This window comes from Rutidosis leptorrhynchoides, chromosome 6 (assembly GCF_046630445.1).
Source record: "Rutidosis leptorrhynchoides isolate AG116_Rl617_1_P2 chromosome 6, CSIRO_AGI_Rlap_v1, whole genome shotgun sequence".
NCBI lineage: Eukaryota > Viridiplantae > Streptophyta > Magnoliopsida > Asterales > Asteraceae > Rutidosis > Rutidosis leptorrhynchoides.
The window spans coordinates 415,588,175-415,598,064 of NC_092338.1; the positions used below are offsets into that span (position 1 = coordinate 415,588,175).

The window sequence follows — 9,890 nt, forward strand, 5'->3', positions numbered from 1 at the left end:
CCATGTACGATAGTTTGATGTTTGAATACAAGAACCATTCTTGTTAAGTTTAATCTTTTCGATTCAACTAGTTAGTATACTTGTTCAACTAAGAAACACCATCTTGCTGATTTAAGTATATTGATTTACACCTAGTGACAAGTGTTTGCCCATCTTTTACCAAAAGGGGTAAGTTGCGTTCAAACGGTTAATCTATATAGGAATGTAAGAACAACTCTTGTAGATACTCTCAGATAGCTTAATTGATATGTGTAGTTGTTTAGGTGAACGATCAATTCCCTAGAATCTGTTATACATATTTTCACTACTCAATTCCATATAACTAATAGGTGTTAGTAAATTGCCTTATCTAGTAACGTTTATAGGGATCTTATTACCAAACTTAATTGTTTACTTGGGTTGGGTGAATTGAACATTTAACCAGATCAAGGGAATGAACTAAGCTAAACCATTAGTTGACATAGGAGTGGATCATGATCAACACACCATTGACTTGATCATTCTTCAAGTAATTAGACTAGTTGAATTAGTTGATTACAAATAGGAGGTCTTAGATGACAAGAACATCACTTGCGTCGTGTAATCCCGTTTGAGTGTTTATTCAAGACTACTCTTGGTAAACCGATCAATTAGTTCTCGTGCATAACCGATCAATCCGATCTTAATCCTAAATAAACATTCACATCGAGGGTAAAAAGTCTAGATGAGCATATTTCATCTCTTTGATATCAAAACTATCTTAATTGCTTTCCTTGCACTTATAAATTTAAAAGACCAAAAATATTGTTTTTACTTTTACTCTTCTCTGATTTGGCTAATCGTTAAATAAGCCACAAAACATAAAACTTGTACCTTTAAGCTTCATTTGCTTAGTTAATCATAATATAGTTTATAACTCTAGTTTGACTAATACAACTGTCCTTGGAACGATACACGGATTTTACCATTATCTATACTACTACACGATCGGGTACACTGCCCGTTAGTGTGTGTAATCTTTAAAACCGGTATTTTCCATACAACAATTCATATACCACTTTTCGCACATCAATGTCTTTTCGTGTAGTGATGTCGCATCCTTGGTAGAATATTTGTACTATTTGATAAGTGTCTAAACCATGTTGCGGACATCCTCTTAACAATTTTCCAAATCTTGTCCATGCCTCATATAAAGTTTCATTTGGCTTTTGTGTGAACGTAACAATTTCTCCTTGAAGTCTCACGGCTTTAGATGCCGAAAAGAATTGTTTAAGAAATTTTTCAACTAAAACGTCCCATGTATCAATCGCCCCTTCAGGTAACGATTCTAACCAATCTTTGGCTTCTCCCTTTAAAGTCCAGGGAAATAACATGAGATAGATTTGTTCATCCTCCACTTCTCGGATTTTAAATAGAGTACAGATCCTATTAAAAGTACGAAGATGTTCGTTTGGATCTTCCTTTGGTGCACCACTAAATTGGCATTGATTAGTTACCATGTGTATGATTTGTCCTTTGATTTCATAATCTGGCGCATTAATGTCTGGTTGAGTAATTGAGTGACCTTGACCAGTGCGTTTAGCTCACATTCGGTCTTCCATACTTAGAGGTTCCAGATTCTCCATTATTGAATTTGTTGAATCTGAATCACTAGAGGATTCTGATTTAATGGTTTGTTCCTCGACAATCTCTGTTTGAATGATTGGAGGTTTCGGAGGAAAGATTAATGGTTCAGGATCTCTGAATTGTCCCTGAATATCCTCCGAATTCTCAATTGTGAGGTCGGGTTCAAAAAATGGATTATCGTAAATTTGAATTGGAGTACTTGGTCGACTAGATGACGATTCTAAAGAAAAATCAACGGCGACAATATTGGCTAGATGTCTTGATCGAGTTACAGGTGGTGAACGTATAAAAGGTGGTGAACGTTTTGCTCGGTGCATTCACTGAATATCCTATTAGTTATAAAAGATAAAAATTATATAAGTTATCAAATTAATAGACTTTTCTGATTTTGCCCACGTTTCGAATAGCCAATAGATGCAGCAGGTAGCCAGGACCCTTTAAATCGAAAGCCCACAACTCGCCACTAACAAATCAAACTATTACTACGAACCAGAAAATTTTGGATGTCTATCAATTTAACTGCTTAAAATATTTTTTCGTCAAATTTTAAAGAAATTTTAGAGAAGAAATAGAAAATTCTATGTCCTAAAAACTAGAGCGTCGAGAAATAAGAAAAAAAAAGAGCGCGTCGGAAAACGTCGAAAAATAAAAGGTCAAAAAATAATAAAAAGAACGTAGCGCGTCGAAAATTAAAAGTCTAAAAATTAAGAATTAAAAGTTGCGTCTAAAAGTATTAAAGCTTAGAGAAATTCTATATCCAAGACGGTAATAACTTAAAAAGGTACTAAAATATATTAAAAACTAAAGCGATAAACAACGTCGTAAAATTCTAAAGCGTCTAAATCTTAATCTAAAGAAAAAGTACTTAAGGGATTTTAGGGCAAAACTTAAAGATCTAGAAATACTACGGCAAAATATTAAGTTTAAAACTAATTACGAGCGAAAAAAATATAAATATTACGAATAAACGATTAAAAAGGTACGAAATTTTAAAAATAAAACTTAAAGTTGTAAAAATACAATTTTTATAATAATATTATTTTTATAATAAGTATTTTATAAAAGTATTAACTTTATAAAGTATTAAAATTAATTAAAACTTAAAAATACAATATTAATTAAAAACTAATCTTAAAAACTAATTATTAATTAAAAACCCTAATTAGGTTTAATAATAATAATTAATTTTAAATTAAACCCTAATTTGTGCAAATTAAGGATCAGACATGTCGGTGCAGGCTACGCGATCGTGTAGTTTTTTGCTTTGTTTTCTCCGAGATCGCGGAGATGTGCAGGTTCAGAATCTGATGTAAGCTGAATTTCGTGCAGGATTTTTTTTAATTTTTTTTTTTTTACTTTTTACTTTTTCTATTTTTAATATATATAAAATATAAATATAACTTATTACTTTTTTTATAACTTTTTACAATAAATATAAACTTTTTAATTTAACTAAACTTAAAAATATAGATATATTTTTCTTTTTCTTGTATTTTTAATATTTAAAACGTATATTTTTACAGAAATAGATTACGACTTAATAAAAATCTTTTTTTTATATAGCGTTGCGCTTTCTGCGTTTAGGATTCCCCGGCAGCGGCGACAAAAATACTTGATGTGCGTAGAGGTGTATACGAAATAGTTATATTTTTACTACAAAATACTATTAAATACGATACAATTTTACACAAGTTATTTATTTATTTATAGAGTGGATATACCTAAACCTTGCTACAACACTTATAGGAAGTGTACCTAATCGTACAGTAGTGTAGTTTTTAGTAAGTCTGGTTCGTTCCACATGGATCTTTAGCCAAGTTTAACGCTATATTTTTAAAACTATATTTGTATAAATATAAATATAAATATAAGTAGTATTATTATTATAAAGGGGGGTTTTTACCGTTTAATGACCGGTTTGTCGATTTTAAAACTTAAGTCGCAGTCAAAACCTAATGTAAAATATTAAATATATAAAAGACTTAATTTAAAGCGTAAAGTAAATGACAATAATTAAAGTGCGATAAATAAAAGTGCGATGAATAAAATGACATTAAATAAAATTGCGATAATTAAAAAGTACAATTAAATATGACAATAAATTTAAGTACGATAATTAAAAGTGCAATTAAATATGAAATAAAGGAATTATGCTTATTTAAACTTCCGTAATCATGATGTTTGACGTGTTAATTTTAGTTTCTTACCATGGTTAATTGTCCTTTGTCCTGGATTATTCAATATGTCCATCTGGTTTTTGTCCATAACAGTCTATCAGTCATAAATATAAAGTGCGAGTGTCCTCGTCAAATTATTCTTATATCCGAAGTCAAATATTCCAACTAATTGGGGACTTAAACTATAATTATACCAATTTTCCTTGTATATAATTCACCCCTGTTTTAATAAGTCCATTAACTATTAATCCATTCCTGTGTCCGATTAAATGAACGATTATTAGTACTTATAAATATCCCACCCATCGTGTCCGATCGAGTGTATATGGTTATTTATAGGTACGTCCAATTGTAAATCTTTATATTAAATTAACGAACTATCATTCAATTAAACAAATATAAAGCCTATTAATAGCCCATAGTCTAATTTCCACAAGTGTCGTTCTTTTGTCCAAACCCCAATTATGGTACAAAGCCCAATTACCCCGTCTTTAATATTTAGCCCAACATCATGATTACTTCAATTTAAATAAGCATAATAATAACTTAGCTACGAGTTATTAATTTAAAAAAGTTGAACATAACTTACAATGATTAATAATAGCGTAGCGTTACAAGGACAGAATTTCGACTTACACCCTTACAACATTCGCTAACATACCCTCATTATTATTAAATTAAAATTAAAATTAAAATTATAATATATATATATATATATATATATATATATATATATATATATATATATATATATATATATTTATATATATTACAGAGAAATAGAGAGGATAGATTTTGGTGTAAAGAACTCGGCAGATTTCGTGGCCTTTTATAGGCAGATTCCGAAATGACTGCTCCGCTATCGGGAAGAAATTATGCCTTCCAGCTCCGAGATCACGAAGGCACGCCTTCCAGCTCCCTAACTTTTGGCCATTTGCTTGTCGACGTTATATTATATAATATAATATATATATATATATATATATATATATATATATATATATATATATATATATATATATATATAATTTTATATAATTATTTATATATTATATTATATTCTTGTGCATAGTTGACTTGTAATTTTTGTTCCGTTGCGTCGCGTGCTGAAAGTTGGTTCATGTCTCGGTTCCGGATTTTTGAACGTCTTTTCGTACGATTTAATATCTTGTAGTTTGCGTTTCACAACTTGTACTCTTGTCATTTTTAGACGTTTTTCATCAATAATTTGAACCACTTTGATTGTACTTTGTACTTTTTAGCTTTTTGGTCATTTGCGTCTTCAATTCGTCGAATTTGTCTTTTGTCTTCACCTTTTATTATTTAAACGAATATTACTTGTAAATAGAACAATTGCAACTAAAAGCTTGTCTTTCTTGAGGGATAATGCTATGAAATATATGTTCGTTTTTAGCATTATCAGGTACCATAATATAAAAATATTTATAATTAGGTACTTGTTGGAAAGTTGTGTTATATATAGAAAGAGAGATTCGAGTGGTTGGAGGAAGAAAAAAAAACACACACACAAGTTGATATTGCTCAATTCATGCATATTTTTAGTCGCAATATCAGTCCCAAATGTTATGATTTTATGTGTATTCGAGTAGTTTTCAGGTTTGTAATTAGTTAAAGTGTCCAAAGCGTCGAATGAAATGTTATTATGGATTTTCAATGATATAAAGATCAAAATGAAGATAAAATGAAGATTTCTAATGAGCAACAAAAGTGTACAACATCGCGCCTCAAGACTACAAGTTAAAATGATCAAAATCACGAAATCTGCGCGCCTGCACGAAAAAAAATCATAACTAAATCATACTGACTCGAAAAAAGGCGAATCAGGTGTCCAGACGTCCGTAACTCGAAAATCTACAACTTTAACGAAGAAACCTTACGCGAAACGCGTACATATCTACGCGAAACGCGTACGTTTTAGACCAGATCCAGATTCCAACAACCAATGGACGGTTGCTTTATGTTTAATATTAATCACTTTTCAGCTTTACAGAATTAATAGGGAATAAACAACTCAAGAAGGTTGGAAACCTACTGCATTAAATACGGAGTAGTATGGGACTGAGAAAAAAAAAACCCCAACTAGTTACACTACTACACAGTAGGTAGTTAGAGAGATCATCACAAAAATTATTTTACTAGCATCTTTGTACTCTGTATAATTTTATTTCAGTTCCAATTAATTTTAAGATTCAATATTTAGGATAGTTTCAATATTAAGGGTGTATTGTTCGAGATTAAGGGCATTATTGTGCGAGTGCAGAGGTGCTTTCATTTCCATTTTCTACCATTTATAATCATTAAATTGAAGACCTTTTGTAAGTTTGTTACTTTCATTTTTATTATTGTCATTGTTACTTATTATTATGTTTATGTATTATTATTTTTACTCTCGTACCATTATCATGATTAGTTAGTAAATTCCCATAGTGTTCGCTTAGATGTAGAGCCCCAGTGAAATGGATTGTTATCATTCGTAAAAATTAAAATGTAACTTAAGTATTTTTAACATTGAGCCTAATTAAAAGAACCATAATTATGTACCTAGATATTTAACCCTTGTCACTTAATTTATTAGATTCAAATAACGAAAGTTATTTTTATTTATATAAATTAAGCTTCAGCATTAAAAGTGATTTAGACGAACTTATGAATAAGTTATTAACACTAATTTAGAAATAAAGTTCGGTGGTTTGGGTAATATCATTAGTTATATAAAAGTGAAATTGTAAAAAGGAAAACCGTTATGATTTGGGTTTTGGCGAAAGTCAAAACTGGGTTGGGTCTCAATTTAAGTACTTGGGGAATAGTAACTATCTAAAAAAGGATCAAATGAAAATGAGATTTAATTTAGCTAGTTGAAACTTTATTTTTTCGAAAGAAAAATATTAAGTTTATACTAAAACCTTTTAATAGAGCTTAACTTTAAAACAATCCATGGATCTAGAGGTGAAACATTTAAGTGAACACTCCCATTTATATATTGCAAATAATTATTATTGTTATTTATTTACGTATTATTATACAGAAAAATAAAAATTATAACTCAAATCTCCTTCAGTTTAAACAGTACTGGTTTGTCACATCGTATAAAACATACGCGGATCGTGTATAAATCCACACGAAATGCGTATCTCCAGATATACGCGGAACGCGAATATACATACGCGAAACGCGTACACTTTAAACCAGTACTGTTTCGATTTTTATTTAAATTTAATTTTTAATTAATTACTTTAACACTAATATTAATTTATTTCAAGTCATAATATTTATAATAGTAAATACTACATTAATTCACCTTTTATTAATTTAAATCCGGTAACTTTTATTAGTTGGTAATTGAAAGGATCCGTTCATATACATTATAAACGATTCACAATAGTTGATTACATCGCGAGGTATTTGACCTCTATATGATACGTTTTACAAACATTGCATTCGTTTTTAAAAGACAAACTTTCTTTACATCAAAAATTGACGGCATGCATACCATTTCATATTACATCCAACTATAATTGACTTAATATTAATCTTGATGAACTCAACGACTCGAATGCAACGTCTTTCAAAGTATGTCATGAATGACTCCAAGTAATATCCTTAAAATGAGCTAATGCACAGCGGAAGATTTCTTTAATACCTGAGAATAAACATGCTTTAAAGTGTCGACCAAAAGGTTGGTGAGTTCATTAGTTTATCATAATCAATCATTTCCGTAATAGTAATAGACCACAAGATTTCAGTTTCTATAAATATCCGTACACTCGCGAGTGTATAAAAGTATTCTATAAGTTGTAGGCACCCGGTAACAAGCCTTAACGTTCACGTTTTACCCTCTGAAGTACACCAGATCAGGTGTGTTTAAAATAACCTCGAAGTACTAAAGCATCCCATAGTCAGGATGGGGTTTGTCAGGCCCAATAGATCTATCTTTAGGATTCGCGCCTACCGTACATAGATAATTAGTTTAATGTTACCAAGCTAAGGGTATATTTCTGGTTTAAACCCACATAGAATTAGTTTTAGTACTTGTGCCTATTTCGTAAAACATTTATAAAACAGCGCATGTATTCTCAGCCCAAATATATATATAAAAAGGGAGTAATGAAACTCACGCATATAATTATTGTAAAACAGTTACTAAAGCATTTGCATGTATTCTCAGCCCCAAAAATGTAAAGAGTAAAAGGGGATCAATGAAACTCACCATACTGTATTTCGTAGTAAAAATACATATAACGTCATTTAACAAGTGCAAGGTTGGCCTCGGATTCACGAACCTATATTAATTATATATATTTATATGTTGGTCAATATTTGTCTAACAATTTTTGGTCAAGTCATAGTGTACCACAATCCTAATGCTCGAGACTAATATGCAAAAGTTAACAAAAGTCAACTTAACCCAAAATGACTTCTAAAATTTATACGTGTTTATTATATAACTTAACTATAGTCATTTTATATATTTAAATATATTTATTAGATTTTATAATAATAAAAGTCATTTATTAATAAAAATTTATATTAACGTTTATATATGATAAAATATACTTTTATATATCTTAAGTAGTAAAATTTATAAAGTTCACTTAATATCGTAAAACTATAGTGGTAAGTATTATTAATGTAATTATATTACGCGTGGTGAAAAATATCTTTGTATCCCCTATTTATTTGATAAAATAATATTGATCATAATAATAATAAGTAAAAGTTGTGTGATTTTATAATAATAATTATTATTATTCTATAAAAAAAATAACAATATTTATATTTACTAAAAATGTTATTATGATAAAATGATAATACTAACATAATAGTAATAATGATATTTTATAATAACAATGATATTTCTATTAAAATAATAACGACGATAGTAATAATAATCATTTTAATAATAATACTAAAATTCAGTTGACTATAACTTCTAATCTGTTCATCGAAACCATTCGATATCTAAATGAAAAGTTCTTAATTTTTCGCTAGCTTTCCAATGACATGCATATCATATACCCTATCTCAGTAGCATATGTATCTAATTCAGGATTTAACAAACCTATCTAAGGATAATATCGAATGTACAAGCATGCATAATCCTATATACTCGAGCACTAGTCAGGGATACACTATTGAAATATAAAAGTTAAGTTATGAGTGCTCACGTATCAATATTGAGATTCAATATTGCAGGAAAGTACGTAAACGAAACGAAAATGATAAACGTTAGGTTGACCTCACGAGCAATACCCTCGATCAATACCCATAACCTCCATAGCTATAACCCATAATTTCCTTAGCTCTATCCCGTTTGAAAACTTATTTTAAAATCGTCTGAATATAACTCCGTCGTAGTATTTTATGTATACTAATAATATCTTGAAATAATACAAAGAAAATATATATGTGTAATTCGATTGAGAGAGTTTAGAGAAATATATTTTCAAGTTTCTATGAAATAATAAAACATATTGAATTCTATTTATAATAGATTTTTGAATTATTAAAGTGAATTATTAAAGTATGAATTATTAAAGTGAATTATTAAAGTATGAAATATTAAAGTGAATTATTAAAGTATTAATTATTAAAGTGAATTATTAAAGTATGAATTATTAAAGTGAATTATTAAAGTGAATTATTAAAGTATGAATTATTAAAGTGAAATATTAAAGTATGAATTATTAAAGTGAATTATTAAAGTATGAATTATTAAAGTTAATTATTAAAGTATGAATTATTAAAGTGAATTATTAAAGTATGAATTATTAAAGTGAATTATTAAAGTGAATTATTAAAGTATGAATTATTAAAGTGAATTATTAAAGTATGAATTATTAAAGTGAATTATTAAAGTATGAATTATTAAAGTTAAAGTAAAGTAAAAGTAAAGTAAAGGTAAAGTTAAAGTATAGTAAAAGTATAAAACTATGTACGTATAATACGCGTATAAATATATATAGTATTAATTTAAATCGTTATATATATTTAATAAAATAAAATATAAATATTGTTATCTTTATCATACTGGTTAAGTAATGAGTTGTCAAAAGTAATTCTAGATATTTATAAAAGTTATATACGTTT

At 28.5% G+C, this 9,890-nt stretch overlaps 1 non-coding gene across 1 annotated transcript; it reads left to right on the forward strand.

The window, feature by feature from the left end:
* The first annotated feature begins 1,113 nt into the window (after nt 1–1,113).
* LOC139856360 (small nucleolar RNA R71) lies at nt 1,114–1,220 on the forward strand. The gene has a single exon (XR_011761846.1). It is a non-coding gene; the product is annotated as a small nucleolar RNA R71 (small nucleolar RNA).
* The last annotated feature ends 8,670 nt before the right edge of the window (nt 1,221–9,890 follow it).